The sequence below is a fragment of the Callospermophilus lateralis genome, chromosome 13, assembly GCF_048772815.1.
Source record: "Callospermophilus lateralis isolate mCalLat2 chromosome 13, mCalLat2.hap1, whole genome shotgun sequence".
Classification (NCBI taxonomy): Eukaryota; Metazoa; Chordata; class Mammalia; order Rodentia; family Sciuridae; genus Callospermophilus; species Callospermophilus lateralis.
Genome location: NC_135317.1, coordinates 41,323,978 through 41,339,662, shown reverse-complemented (window position 1 = coordinate 41,339,662; position 15,685 = coordinate 41,323,978). Strand labels below are relative to the sequence as shown.

The 15,685-nt window shown below is 40.5% G+C and overlaps 1 long non-coding RNA gene across 1 annotated transcript in view; it reads left to right on the top strand.

The window, feature by feature from the left end:
• LOC143379602 (uncharacterized) overlaps positions 1-6,656 on the top strand; it is a 225,693-nt gene extending 219,037 nt beyond the window's left edge. The window contains exon 3 of the long non-coding RNA XR_013088488.1: positions 5,968-6,656. This is a non-coding gene — a long non-coding RNA (uncharacterized LOC143379602). The remainder of the gene's footprint in view (positions 1-5,967) is intronic.
• Positions 6,657-15,685: the final 9,029 nt, after the last annotated feature.

The window sequence follows — 15,685 nt, the reverse complement described above, 5'->3', positions numbered from 1 at the left end:
CCTGATGATTTTCCTGCTCTTATATATTCAGATGATGTGTAAATTCTCTGATTTTTTTTTTTTGGAGATGGTACCTGGAAACTGAGGTTAAGTTGGACTCTACTCAGTGTTCTCATGTTGAAGTTTGCTTGGGTTCACTCATTAAGGGAATTTCCTTTTGATCAATTTGACAGATACTTCTGGGTCCTTGACAATAAAGATGCACAAAGACTACTTGAAATTGGGCCAATGATCTTTTCGTTTCACATGTACCTTTACTTTGCTTCTCTTTTTTAAAAAAACTTGTTCTTTGGAAGTAATATGATTCTCCCTCAATTAAAACAGTATCTTACAATAATTTCTTTTTCTAAGTAAGTAAGAAATGTCAAGACTCAAATAATCAGTGTGAAATGAGTTGGTGAATTAAGGGAATGAAGCTTTTTACCAATTCCTCATGGGAGTGTTAAATTTCTTTTAATTTGTTGATGGTGTGTTAAAAACATTATACTATACCCTAACATTATAGTGGCTTTCTGCTCTGTTTTTTTTATGATATATAGTGTATTAAAGTCTGTCTTCAAAATCCACATTTGGGGCTGAGGATGTAGCTTCATGTTAGAGCACTTGCCTAGCATGCATAAGACCCTCAGCAACACAGACACACACACATGCACACAAAAACACACCTCACATTTTTAATTTTTAGAGGGCATTTTTATGCCTTCGCTAAAATACTTGACCTAACACATTTACGTTGCATATTCTAAGATAAAGACTGCCATATTGTTAATGGCCAGGCATGGGTATGAGCATAATTGTGTTTTTTAAAACAATGATGATAATACTGAATATCATGAAGATTTGGTGAGAGGAAACATGGGAACAAGTTAACGATGGAGTCTTGTCCACAGCACACATATCCTTTATTGATCAGAGCAGGGAGAGTGCAGGGCTCTGGTACTGATTCTAGGTTCAGGGGCCTCCTTGGTCCCCCTTTGACTAAGGGATGAAGTCTCTCCCTGAGCATAAGTGTAGAAGCATCGTTAGTTACTCTTTGGTTTCAGAAGGGACACATTTGTGTTGAAGCTTCAGCTGGATTTTTGGAAATGTTATAAAAAAAAATTATTAAACAAAATTCCAGCCCACAAACTGCAAGCCATACCCTGCCAGGTTAGGCAGATTAGGAACACTTTTTAATTCAGTTGGAGGTTGAAAATTACCTTAGTGAAGCTAAGCAAAGAAGAAAATAATTTAAAACAGAAAAATGGTCCTTACCTTTGAGAATCCTTGGAGTCTAATGAGGATGTGTCTAATGAGAAGGTGAAACAGCTTTGATTGAAGAGCATGGCCACATGATGTCAGTAAATAAAAATATATTTAATGAGAACCAAATAATTATAATGATTTTTTTTTTCATGTAAAAAAAAAAAAAAAAAAAAAAGACTGACTTCCCATTTTAGCAGAGGAAGTTTGTGTTCTACAATCACTGTGGTTCTAAAAGGTAGTTAGTTGAGTTTGGATCTGGGAGCCAGGCAGACTGGATACTAAACTGATCCTCACTTCTTGCTAGCTGAGTATATTTTGGGAAATTTCTAGACTTTCTAAATCTTAGGAGTTAAAAAATATCTGTTAAACAGTAGCCTAAAAACAAGACTCTTTTTCATAGGTTGTTGTACCTATTACAAACTAAAGCTGAGCACAGAGGATGCACACATTTGCTACCTCTCTGAGATTAACTGGAGGTACTCTGAGATTAACTGGAGGTACCAGTTCTAGGCAGAGACCATCAGAGCCTCAAAGAGAATCAAGCTAATCTGTCTGGCAATGAGATTAGAAGCAACTGCCTCTCCTTGCAGGGACTCTATGCAGAGCATTTCCAGTCTCAGCTCAGCTGAGTGCACAGAAGAGGGGTTGTCAAAGCAAAAAAAAAAAAAAAAAAAAAAAAAAAATGCTGCCAGGCCCCAGAACCAAAGGTGAGATACCAAAGAGAAGCTGCTGACCCTAGGCCCATTGTGCCTCTCTCCTCCTGAATCCTCACTCCCCCTGTTGTACTAAGATGTTTGACCATGAGGGTAGAGAATATCACTGAGTTCTAGGATGGAACAACTTGAGAATCCTGAGTCAATGGTCTGCGGGTGGGACAAACCTAGGACTTAGGACAGAATTCCCACAAGCTTTTGCCATGGGCTAACCTCAGTGTGTACACGAATCCTTTCCTGAGCTCATGTTGTGACTTTGGTGTGGGCACGACCCTTGCAGGGAAAGGCTTCAGGCAACCTTCATCCCTGTGGTGTGGGTCATGGGCACCTGCCAGCTCCTCCCAATCCTTGACTTGATTTTGTATCCCCCTGTCCTACACTGATCTTGAAACTCTGCTTATCTAAAACTTTTGTCTTATGAGATCTTACCTGACATATACTCTTCTGACTGTCTCCTAATCCCTTGATTTTAGATTTATTTAATAATTGTAAACAATACTTAGTTTAAAAAGCAGCATAGCTGAAAGTACTAATGTCACCCAATTGCCAGTAAAGGAGAAAAATGATAGAAAGCAGCATTGGCTCACTTTTGAATGTAGGGACGCAGACATACAAAAAGCCTGCTCTAACAAAAATGACGTGATCAAGATTTCCCTCCGGGGTGTAGAGTGCTCTCAAACCTGCCCTGGTCCCTGATTAAATAATAGAATGGGGGTAACAGATTGAAGGGAAACAGAGGCTGTGAGTTAGAATTGTGGATGACAAGCAAGGCTGCCTGAAGCAGGACCAGGATTCTGTTTCAGGGGGATGTTACAAATAGAGTGATAGCCTTATTTCAGGGAAAAAAAATCCTTAAAGCTCACCCCAGAATAGTCTCCCTCCAAGAAGCAGCTGTCTGTGGGAGGCATCAGGATGCTGCACAGCGAAGACATCTGGCCCAGTTTTGCCATGGTCTAACCTCAGTGTGAGTCGTGCATCTTCTCCTACTGTTTGTTTCTTCTCTTGCTCACTCTGCTTAAATGATAAATCAACTTGGCAGGAACATTATGTTTCTATTCATTTGCTAGAGCGCCTGGCTCAACAGAGCATAGTTGATACATGCTAAACGATAACACTTGTGACAATAAGGCAAAGACTGGGAACCAGGGGTGGCATTTGGAAAACCAGTGGGAAGTAGGAATCTGAAAATATATACAAGCTTGGGCAAATCACTCACCTTTGCCATTAAGTGGTTCCCAAAATATACTGTATCCCATGACATATTTGAATGGGGGCATTATTCATAAGTCGTAAAGTATGTGCAAATTGTAGCGAAATCAAGCTGTGAGGACAGGAAATAGCATTCAGAGAAGCCTGGCAGTGTGGCAGCCAATGAGCAGCCTGATAGTGTGACAGATCCCAGAGGCAGCTCTGAAGCTGCCAGCATAATTATCCCTGGACCTCATCACCTTCATCAGCTTGGCATCTGGGCCATGACTGCAGGTGGAGGATGGAAAGGGATCATACTGGATATTATCATTTCAGAACTACCTCTTGTCCTTTGTTTATTCTTTTCCTGGGATAAGGGATGGTGGGTTTTGTCAACCAAATCACAAGACAGGAAAATGTTGATTTTTAAAAGGGATCATTTTGATTATACTGTGAAAGCTGATTGACGGCCATTAAAAAAATAATCAGTAATTTAAAAATGCTTTCTTGTATCTTCTAACAATACCATTTGAGTCCTTTGCCCCTGGGAATTTAAAAGCAACACATGGAGAACAACTGGTCCCTAACAAGTTGTAGTGAATGTCTCTAAAGGCCTGGTATGCATTCTCTTCAGGCTTCTCAGGAGAGCACTCACCAGAAATGGCCCACAGTGCTTTAGAAACTTCCGGATTGCTTGGCCATAAAACAGGAAAAAACAGGAGGGCTAACAAAGTGCCTGTGGTAGAGCCAAACCCCTGGAATCCTACATATGTTGCAAAGATCCCCCTTTCATCTTGCCTTCCTCAGAGAACTCCAGATTCCACAGTTTAGAGGGCCCCTTGTCAGGTACACAGACTTGGAGGAATTTTGAGGAACTGAATGGTAACTACAGTGACTGGTAGGTGAAAGTCTTTCTGACTTATGGGGTAGATGAAGGTTTGCCTCCTCATGACCTGCTGGGAGGGCTGCATGGTGGGGGTCCCAGAAGGATTGAAACATAGGGTCTTCCCTGGGGTGGGATGCCCTACCTGGTACCTGACTTCAGACCCTATGAACTCAGCTCTGACCTGGTTTCTTGGGCTGCGAATCATACCCATGAACAGAGGAACCACCGAATCACAAGTGACCTTCCAAAACCTGTGGAACTTGGGTTCTTTGACCTCTTACTCATAGCTGCCACATTTTAGCTCAGCTTGCAGTAGATAATAATAGTCCCTTACATTTGAAGAGAGAGCATTTTAGAATTTTCAAAATCCCCTTACACAGGTTTTTTGATCTTTATGGCCAACTTGTATGGTAGCTATTATGTCTGTTTTAAAGATAAAGATACCAAGATAGGGAGAAGAGAGAGAACTTTGCGCATTTGATGTGGGCCAGTTGTGACTTGAAACTAGCCTGGCAACTGGCAGCCAGGATTGCTGCCTGAAAGGCCCTGGAAGCTGAGAGGCCTGTGTAATGCCCCTTGATGGCCAGGGCTTGGCTTTGCACTCAGGCTGTTCTGTGAGAGTCTCAACTCCACTGCCGAGTACCTGTTTGACTAGAACCAGTGTGTTCAGCCCTGTGCCTCATCCTCTTTATCTATAAAATGGGTCTAGTGTTCATTAACTGGTGATCACCTAACACATGCTGGTTAGTGCAAGTCAGTGTTTATAATAATAGACACTGCATTTTGGTGCTTATTGTGTAACTGGCACTGTGCTATGCACTTAATGGGCTTTAATTCATTTAATCATCACAGTAACCCTGAGAGGGGGTATGCTTATTCCCATTTTAGAGAGAAGAAGCGAAGGCACAGAGATAAAATAATTTATTAGAAGTAGAAAGTCTAGAGGTCATCCTGTCAGCCACGTATCAGACTTCCTTTCAAAACAGAGCTTGGGTCCTTGTAAGTAGTCAAAAATGTTGGCTGCCACTGAGGATGTTACAAGCATGGGTGGTACGATGTCAGGGCCCCACCATTCAGATACCTCCCCTGAGAATTCCCTGTTGTTGGAAGACCATGGTCAGGACTTCAATTTGAATGAAGAGTACTTTCAGCCCCTATTAAAAGGCAAAGACCCCCTCTGATTTTATCAAAACTTCATTTGATTCTAAATCATTATGTTAGTGATTTTGGGGTCTATTTCTAAGGTAAGTTTGCTACAGGAGAGAGATCTTGAGGCTGCAGCTTGGGGAATTAATGAGGGACATTGCTTCTGTGTAGATGTGGCAGAAAGAGGTAGAAAGTATGTAAAATAGGAATATGAGGACACATCTCTCTTACAAATTTTCCCAGTTGCTAACATTTTGATATCCCAGGACCTTAGTAGAGTTCATTTTCTGAGCACCCTTTTCATGAATTATTTTAGTCTTGCTATGTGTTGGGAATTGCAAACTGATAGAGCTCCTTTGACAGATAAAGAATTCAAAATATGGAGAGGTCACAGGACTTGACAGGACTGATCTAACACTAGCACCCTAGAATCCTGCCTCCCTGTATGAATACAATTTATTTTCCTCTTCTCTGATAAAATTTAAGAGGAGATATTAGACATGACCTTTGCAATGTACTTTAAGATCTCACTGTTGATTTTCTCCCTTGACCTTGGCTTAGGAGTGAGGGTCAGGAGTTCTTCTTTCCTAGTTTTGGCACCAACATGGAGCCTTTCCCGTGGAGGGCTTGTCATTCAACTTGTAGTTTCCAATCTCTTCTCCTGCAACCCAGGTTTAATGATGCTTCCCCGCCTTCTAGGTATGTAGTGAGGGTTAATTAGATAATGTTTGTGCAGGGCTTTGAAGATGAAAGCACCAAATAATTGTTATTACATATCATCTCTTCCAGAAACCAGGAATGCTTCTACTTCAGGGAACACTTGAACATGTCTGCACTTGTATCGTTCACTTCAGTATAGAACCTGTCAGGCATCGGTGAACTAGTGCTACTCTGTAGAGCCCTGAGGATCAAATAGTCAAAATAAACAGCAAGCATGAAGAATTTCTTGGATCAGCAGAAAGCAACTGTCAGTGGGCCTGGTGATGGAAGGAGTCGACTTATTCCTTGAATTGAGAACAGCCAGGAAATCCTCCCAATAACTGAATCCCCAGCACAAGACAACGTGGGTCATTAAGAGAATGTCATGGCACCACAGACTAGAAAGGGCTGCAACAGATGAGAGCGGCAAAAAAGGATATTTTGGAAGAACTGAGGTGAGGGGCATGCCATAGTGGAAGAGGGAAGTTGAGTGAAAGACCTAACTATGACAGTTATTTTTAAGGGTCTTCTGATGGGCCTCTCTTCCTCTGGCGCGATTCCAGTACATTGATCAGTGTTTCTCCCACTGTACTTTTCATAATGGCAAATCTGTGGCTTGTAAACCTTTAGGACCCTCCTCTTGCCTAGAAAACGAAGTCTAGCTTTTTAAAAACCTTACGATGCCCTTGAAGACCCTCAATTGTCTGCCTCTTGTTGATTTTTCTACTCTTTTTCTTCACATTTTTTTCCTGCATGGGAACTCTCCCCCAAAGGGACTCATATAACCCCATCCCACTTAGACTAAAGAGATCCTCCCTCTCCAGCACATTTTACTCACACCAATCTTTGGCAGTTAGCCCAGTTTCTGTGTTTGTTTGTTTGTTTTTTTTCCTGATTCAGGTCCTAAGAAATTCCTTCCTTTAAATCACTTCTGTTGGCTATTCATTTACTTTTAGAACTTATCTGATTTTTTTTTTATATTAGCATGTGTCGTTTAAATGAATATTTGCTATTTGGACAGCACAATCATGGAGACCAGGGCATTGCTGCCTACATTATCATAGAGCACTGGGTCAGCAAGTTTAATCTCCACAGGGGAAGGGTGTCTCTAATACCCATCCCAGCACCTGACATCTATGAGGCACTCATTCCAGTTGTCTGTTACTGTGTGACAAATCACACCAACTCAATGATGTACAGTAACAACAATTATTTATTATTATTGTTATTGCAATTATTGTCTCACTTGGTTCTGGGGATTGACTTAGCTCAGCTAGGTGGCTCATGGTTGACATCTCTCGTGATTACAGTCACATGGTATCCAAGCTGCATTCATTTCAAACCTCTTCATTCACATGTCTTTGGCCTCCCTGGGAAGACTCAAACATTTGTAATGGTAGAGATTCCTTATGTATGTCTCTTTATCTCTTTTTGGTTTCTCTATGTGGTCTCTCCAAAATGTCAGTTTCTGAGTAGGTGAACTTCTTAGATGGTGCCTCAAGGCTTCAAAGTGATATATCCCAAGAGAACTCTGCAAAACAGTATACCTTCTCTAATGCTTCCTGAGTGTTGGGTATCCTCATTTCTACTGTATTGAGTTCATTCACAATATTATATGCCAGGCCCCGTTTAAAGGGATGGAAACTAACCTATGTGATGTGGAAAGTGTCAATGAATTAGTGGACAATGTTGAAACCACCACAGAACTCCGTATATGCTGGTTGGCTGATTGATTGAATGGATAGATGAGTGAACAGTCATTCTTTACTATTTTCAGTGTGAGAGAAATACAATAAACAGAAAACAGTGGACTGAAACTTTCTTACTTCAGCATTCCAAAGCTACTTGTTTGTTTTTGAACATGTTCACAACTTCCCCATACTGGGGACACATGTATTTCTTTTGTCCTCATAAAACCAATTGTTATTGACTTGAATTAATGGATGTGGACTTCATTTCTTGAGATCTTAATTTCCTTCTGTGGTTGCTCCAGACATCTAATTGCATGAGCTTTGGTGTGCTTTTACTGCCAACTGAAAAAGAAAGTATAATGGTCTAGTGTCCCTGGTACCTCTGATTTCTTATTCATCTCATTTTCATGTACCACTTTGCTGGGGCAGGCTAAACAAAGTTCAGAAACTTTATTAACATTTCTAAATTGCTCTGAGATCCCTTTAAAGGTAAATAAGTCAATAAAAGAATGACAACTTTGATCTTGAGATGATACAAAGTCCTCTCCCATTGCATATCACCTTCAATCTTCCATGTCTCTTGCTTATACTGGTGTCCTTAACAAATCTCTTGGCTTCAGACATTGTCCTTGATTGACCCAGTAAAAGCTTCCTGAGCTTTCTAGAACCTTAAAACTCTGAATTTTCTGTTTTGACAGCTAAGGTAGGAGTCAGTAGAACATGAGAATTTCCACTGATTCTTCCTGTCTCCAAACTCAAGCTAGCCTTCCGGCTGTGTGATGGAAGGAACAGAGGGTAGCTCTCTGGCATTCTTCATTGATCCAGTAGTATTTCTTATTTACCTATTCTGTGCCAGGAGATATCATACCTGGGAGTTTTCATATAGAATAAAACACTGCTTACAGTCAATTTTTGTGGAAGGGGAGGTGGTTTTTAGCCCCCAAAGTGGTAGAGATTGATGGTTGGAATGCATTACTCTAGGAGGAGGGAATGCCATGGCTGAATTTATCAGAATGTGATAGGACCTGAATTCATGTGAAGAGTGGTGCCTGAGAAAAGGAGCAAAGGGTATTGTTAATTTTTGTGTCTAGAATGTTCCCCAAAGGCTCAAGACTTGGTCCCCAGCTAGCGGTGGTGTTGTGAGGTGATAGAAACTTCAGGAGTTTGGGCCTAGTAGGATGAAGTAGATCATTGGGGGTGTGCCTTGGAAGGGTTTATGGAGACAAATCACTCCTGTAAACTTTCTTTCATGTAAAGTGTTTAAAATGACCATCTACCAAAGGGTTGTTATAGGTTGCTGTAGTTTAGAGCTTGAATTGGATCTTTGAGGAAAAAAGCCCATGTAATGAAGGCGTGGTCTCCAGTCTGTGGTAGTGAAAACTTTAGGAAGTGGGTCCTCCTGGGAAGAAGTTAGGTCATTGAAGGGGTATCCTCATAGGGGACATTGGGGCCCTGGATCCTTTCAATCTCTCTTATTTGCTTCCTGGCTGCCACAATATGAGCAGCCTTGTTCTACTAAGCTCTCTTTGCAACGATGTTCAACCTCGCCACAGGCCCAAATTTGACCATGGACTGAAACCTCTGAAACTGTGAGCTCAAATATATCTTTTCTCCATTTAAATTGCTTATCTCAGGCATTTTTTTCACAGTGATGGAAAAGTGATTAACAGGAATGGAGAGATAAAGACAGTAAGTGAGACCAAGAAAGAGGCTGTAATCAGCCTCTGCAAGGTCTTTGATACACACTCAAGGTTTTCTTCTCTGTTCCTTAGGAAACAGGAAACCATGTCAGATGGGAGGAATTTTAACAGGGAAATGATATAGATCACATTTGGGATTGAGAATTGTAACAGCAGCATGGAAGGATGGGAGACTATCTGAAAGAGAAAACAGTGAAAGGTGCTGTCAGATCAGGCGAGGCAGGCAGCGACCAAAGGAGGCAGATTTAAAAGGGCCGCTGAATGAGGCTTTATTGAGATATCACTCCCGGTTGGAACTCGATCAGACCCACAGAGGGGACAGGGGAAGGGTCTGAGGAGAAACCACACGGAAGCTTGACCGGACTGGACTTTTATGGGCTTACAGCAGGAGGGGAAGAGCTTGGGACAGGAAAAGGTGTTTCTAGGGTCCTTTGCCCCCTTGGAGTTGGTCAGGGGAGTTGGCTGAACTCCAGGATTGGCCAGGGGGTCCTGCTGACTGACAGGCGTTAGTCAGGAGATCTGGCTGATTGACAGGCATTTCCGCCGGCATCTGATTGATGTTCTTTTCCGGCGCGGGCTGCTTTGTTCTAAGTAGCCACCAAGTTGCCACCACCGACCTAACATTCCAGCCTTTTTGGTGATATAGGTCTAGCTACTTCCTTCTTGTTTAGGGGCATTATGTGTGTGTGGGGGGGGAGTAGCTCGGGTGTAGGTTCGGTGGGGAGGCGCCTGTAGAGGTGTAGGAGCATCTGGTTGTAGGTCATTCTGGCAATTTCACTCCGAACCTGAGGAGGCAAGGAGCAATCAGGTACCATTCAGAGAGCAGGCTAGTGATCCACTAAAGACAGCAAGGCCTGAGTCATGGCTGTAGCACTGAGAGACAGAAAACAGAAGAGATTGGGAAGGCTGCCTTGATGGCCCTGGGTGTCTGGTGTGGAGATGGGAAGGAGAAGGTGGAGTTGAGAATAAATTTGCAGGATTTGGGTGGCTGCTCATGTCACTGGCATATCTAAACACCTGGGGAAAGGAGCAGGATTGAGGGGGAAAATGAAGAGCTCAGGCTGCAGTAGATGAGTTCTCAGCACCTCCAGGACACACATCTTGCTGAGGTGGACTGTGCACTTATTTACTTCCTGGTTTTCCCATCAATTAGTCCCAGTAAAGGAGTTTTGCTGCCTATTATCCCCTTCTGCTTGCTTCACCTGTTTTTAGCCTTGGCTGCTCAACTTTGAGACCAGACTATCTTTGAGGCCCACACTTGTGAGGTGATACAGTGCAGGCTCTACCCCTCCTCAGATCTGCAGAGTCAGAATCTGCATTTTAATTAACTCCAGGGTGATTTGAGTTCACTTTAAAGATTGAGAAACACCTCCTCAGAACTCTCTGGTCTCTTTCCTCCTCCACTTCCTTCGTTGCCCACATTTTAGTAGCTTGATTGAAATTTTGAGTGCAAAATAATATTCTGACACTCAGTTGAAGGTGCTCAGTCCCAACAAAGCATTCTGAGTGGATATATGAATGCACTATTAAAATGGACCTGAGTTACCTGGGGCCAACCCATCTACCATGGTCCTGGATGCTTCAGGGAGGGGGAAGGTCTATGAAGGCAGTATGCTTAACAATCATTTCTTCTGATAAATGACACCCAAGGAGCAAGCCCTGGGGGCAGGAGACACTGCTCATTCTTAAGGAATCTTTTGCCCAGTAGACATATTTACTCCTAAGTGAATTTCTGTCTGTTCATCCAGATATAACTGGGGCAAAAGCTGCTACAAAGAATGCCCATCATTTATTGAATACCTTGTGGCTTACAGAATGCCTTGCCTTTATTTTCTATCTTCAACAGTGTGGGCTGAAACCTGCTAGGTTTGGTTTCTAGACAATATTATTCTTTATTCAGTTTGTTTTTTTGAGATTCTCTGCTCTTCTTGTCTTATATAAATGAATGTGTTGCTTTTTACTAAGGAGTTACTTCTTTTCACAGCATTGACCTGCAGACCAATGAGGTAAGAACAATTATTGTGACTTGTTAGGTAGGGGATCACTGGCTGCACTATGTTAGGTGGAGTTAAGACTATTAAATGTCATCCCTGAGGGCTACCTGGGAATGAATGCATTATAAGGTCTCCCTTCCTCCAGTACAGCTGAGAGGCAAACTGTTTGTTCTCATTCCAAATACCCACAAATATCTGGCTCTGAGATTCTTTATATGCCAGTCACATTTTGGCTTGATTATTTTTATTCTGTAACATAGCTAGGAAGAAACTTTTAACTGGAATCCTAGCCACTTTTTTTTACACATAAAGTCAGTGATTATGGCAATTTCTCCCTTGGTTAAAAGGTTTGGGTATAATAAATGATTTTACTGGTCTTCTTTCATCTTAACAAATATTTTATCCTGTATCCTTGCAAGGAGCAAAAATTTGGAGTTTGTGTTATTTTTGGAAAAATTTAAAAATATATAATGACAAATTTTGGGTGCAAGTTATGTTATGCTTCTTAATAACATACTTTTCTTTGGAAGAAGTTGGGTTGCCTAAAAAATTAAACAACATAATTCTAATTTGCTCAGTATAACTCAATTCAAATGTATTTCAAACCACTTCTCCTTTTATGATATATCTAGCTATTAGAATTTCATGATTGCTTCTTAAAGCAATGGCTTAGGATCATTAGGTGAACAATATTAAAAAATAGTTTAAAACTTGAAAAAGACTAAAAAAATTTAACTGATCATTGCCACACCACAGAAAAATGCACACACTCACACACCTACACACACATACACACACAGGCACAAGCACTGTGACTCTCACTCCCACTATCATGCACAAAGTTTAATTTCATGACTGGCAAATGAGCTGTGTAGTGATTTAGCATACAGTCCTACTTCTTACATCTGTTTGGACCTAGCTCATTTCCCTGGTGCTTAAGCTGTTAGCTTGCATGCAAATGCCTCCTTCTCCAGGCACGGAGGCCTGTGCTGCTTTGGGCCTAAATTGATTGCTGAAGTTACAGGACTGAAATGCCTCAGGTAAAAAATTCAGTCAAAAGAAAAACATTAAGTCGACAGCTATGTAAAGCATGCTGCCTGACAGCCAGGGATGCTCGGGGGATGGAGGAGCTACTGCAAATAAGGTCAGTGGAATTAACACTCAATTACCCCTTGACTATGAAAGGGCTATCAGAGGGGCTTGCCACTTATCCAAATACATTTCTGACTTCAGTGAATTTTAGGTTAACCCCTTTCTTTACTTCCACTGTCTATAAATTAAAAATAGTTGATTTACTTTTTCTATCCTCACTCCAACTCAGAAATGTTCTCTTTATTATTTATAACTGCTTTGGCATTTTAAGTGTAGAAAATTGTATTAATATGACCAATGCTCCTCCTTGGTTCGTGCCACATTAAAGGAATAATTCTAGTCTCAGATCCTTTTATTTCCCTTCCCCTTGTCTTCCAACCTCATTACCAATAATCTGGCTCCCCATAGGGTGCTTATTCCCATCTGCTTGGTGAGCATCTACCTCCTACATATGAATGTCTATGAAAAATAGACAATGTTGTTTTTCTATATGTTCTGAACTTGATCTCAACATTATTGTTAACTATACAAGGTTCAACTGCTTATTTATGTTTTCCTCAACAATTGTTTTTCATTGTCCTTGGTAATTTATCATCTTTTGACGCTTGTATAATGAACTATTATATGCATAAATCACACTTAAAATATTTTCCTCTTTGCTATTATAACATCTTTATATATGTTTGTATTTATTCAGAAACTCCTGTTATAGATCATGTACTTAAATGATTATATTGTATATTGCTGGATTGCTCAGTAATGTGGCTGTACAAATCTTTGCAAAGTCACCTGCACTTGTGAGAATTTGTGTTTCCCCACATGCTTGCCAATCGTGGCTAGTATTTTAATTCATATCTTTTTATTTTTATCAGTGTAGCTATAAATTAATGTCTCTAATTTGGAAGCCTCTGCTTACCCATCAATGAGGACACACATCTGTCCACATCAGCTACTCAGATTCTACTTCAGCTATTGAAACATTCATACCCTTTGTCCAGTTTTTTATTGGGTTGCCTCTCTCTCATTTGTACTGATCTGTAAGAGTTTAAAATTATTATGGGTATTAAATCTTCCTTGGTTATATACATTGGAACTATCTTCTCTCCATCTGTCACTTGTCTTTTAGCATTGTCTGCAGTATGTTTGGTGGAGCAGGAATCTTTGATGTTAGTGTAATCAGACCCTTCCTTTTCTCCCTTTACTGGTATTGTTTTTTTCTGACATATTTAAAAAATCCTACCTGACCCAGAGTCATCAAGCAACTCTCCCCGTTCCCCAGCCAACCCCAATATCATATTTTACACTTATTTTAAATTTATTTTGATTTATTTTTGTTTATAGGGTGAGGTAGGGATATAACTAGAACTTCTCATTATGTTGAGCAAATTTTCCCAACACCATTAATTAAGTGATCCATTTATTTTTCTCTGCTTATGTGTGATGTTGCTTCTATTACACTTCACTTTTGGTGTGAATTTGGGTTTGCTATTAGACTCTCCATTGTGTTTCATTGCTCATTAGTCTGTAACTGGACCAGAAATGTGATATTTTAACCAGTATGACATTAGCCATATCTTAATATGTGACTCTTGTTTTTCACAATCTATCTGGGATTTTAACTGGAACTATAATGGTTTAATATAATCCTCGATAGCTTTTTGGCTTCTCTTCACATGGAGAATTCTGTCTTCAAATGGCATTTAAACTTAGCAAATTTAATTTTTAAAAAATTTCTAAAAAAGGAATGAATTTTTGTGCTAGATCAAGTTTTCAAATTCTTTAGTTGTATACTTTGGATGAAGGTTTTGAACAGCTTCCTTCTTGAGTCCTCATTCATTCATATATGAACTCTCCTACTGAAAAAGCAACAATTGAGCATCTGTTGTATATAAAATGTAATACTAAGTGCTGTCAATAAACATTTTCAAGTTTTAGATGAACCATCACTCACATGTTTTAGATGAAGCATCTACACCCCTTTGTCCTTTGTAGACTTTATTGCTTGAAAAATGAGGCCTTGAGGAATCCATACTTTATATTAAAAAGGTCCTTTGTGTTGTTCAGGAAAGAATGCTAACACGGTGTAACAGTTGTTACTGTTGCTGTGACCGAGATACCTGTCAAGAACAACCTAGAAGAGGAAAAGTGTTATTATTTTGGCTTACTGTTTCAGAGGTCTTAGCTCATGATCAGCTGACTCCATTGCTCTAGGCCTGAGGTAAGGCCAAACATCAGGGAGGAAGGCGTGGCAGAGGAAAGCTGCTTAGCTCATTCATGGAAGCAGGAAGCAGGAAGCAGGAAGAGCAAGCAGCCAGGGGGACCAGATAGAATTCTGAAGCACATGCCCTCAGCTACCTACTTCCTCTAGCTACATCCTACCCACCTACAGTTACCACTTGGTATTCCATTCAAGTTATTAACCTATCAGATAGATTATCCACTGATTAAATATTACCCTGTAATCATTTGACTTCTTGCATTAACCCAGGAGCTTTTGGGACATACGTCGTGTCCAAACCATAACACACTATCACAGGTTAATGTCAGATTTGGATAATGCTGGAAACATTTTCTGGACACCTGGTCTTTAGTCTCCATTCTGCCACCAAACAGTGGGTCAGTTAAATGCTCTGAACCTCCATCCTTCACTTATAAAATACAGACATTAGGGATAGGTGGTTTCCATAGTCCCTTTCAGCTCTGAAATGATGTTATGGTTCTTGACCAGGTATGGTGTGAAAGATCTTTGATTGTACATGCAAGGGCCCTGTGGGTTTTGATAGCAAAGTGACTGACCAGCATTGAATAAGTTAACTTCCTGAGGGAGGGAGATACCTAGCAGAACTTTAAAGGAGAGGAGGAATGTGGGTTATTGAAGGAATATAAGGCAGGGGTTCGGCTGAAAATGGGTAAGAGTTCAGAGTGTGGTTGTTGGTAAATCTTAAAAGAATTAATAACACCACTATTATTAATAATATCATTAAAAATTGCAATAGCAATGATATTAATACCAAGTACTATTTGCCTACTTATACAATATAAAGCACATCATATATTATCCATTTGATATTAAGAATCCCATCCTTACACATATTAAGTATTTTTAGTTTTATTTTGCACATGAGGAAACTGAGGCACAGAAATTCAAATAGCCTACTAACTTGTCATTGTGGGGCCACATGTCTTCTGACTCCAAAAGATTGATTGGTAGTTTTCACCTCACCACAGTGCATAGAACAGAGTGTTGATTTGATGAGCTAAGCATAACTGAAAGGGCCTATGGCTATTTCTATATCCAGGGACTGAGAATGAACCATCTTAAACCTTGTGG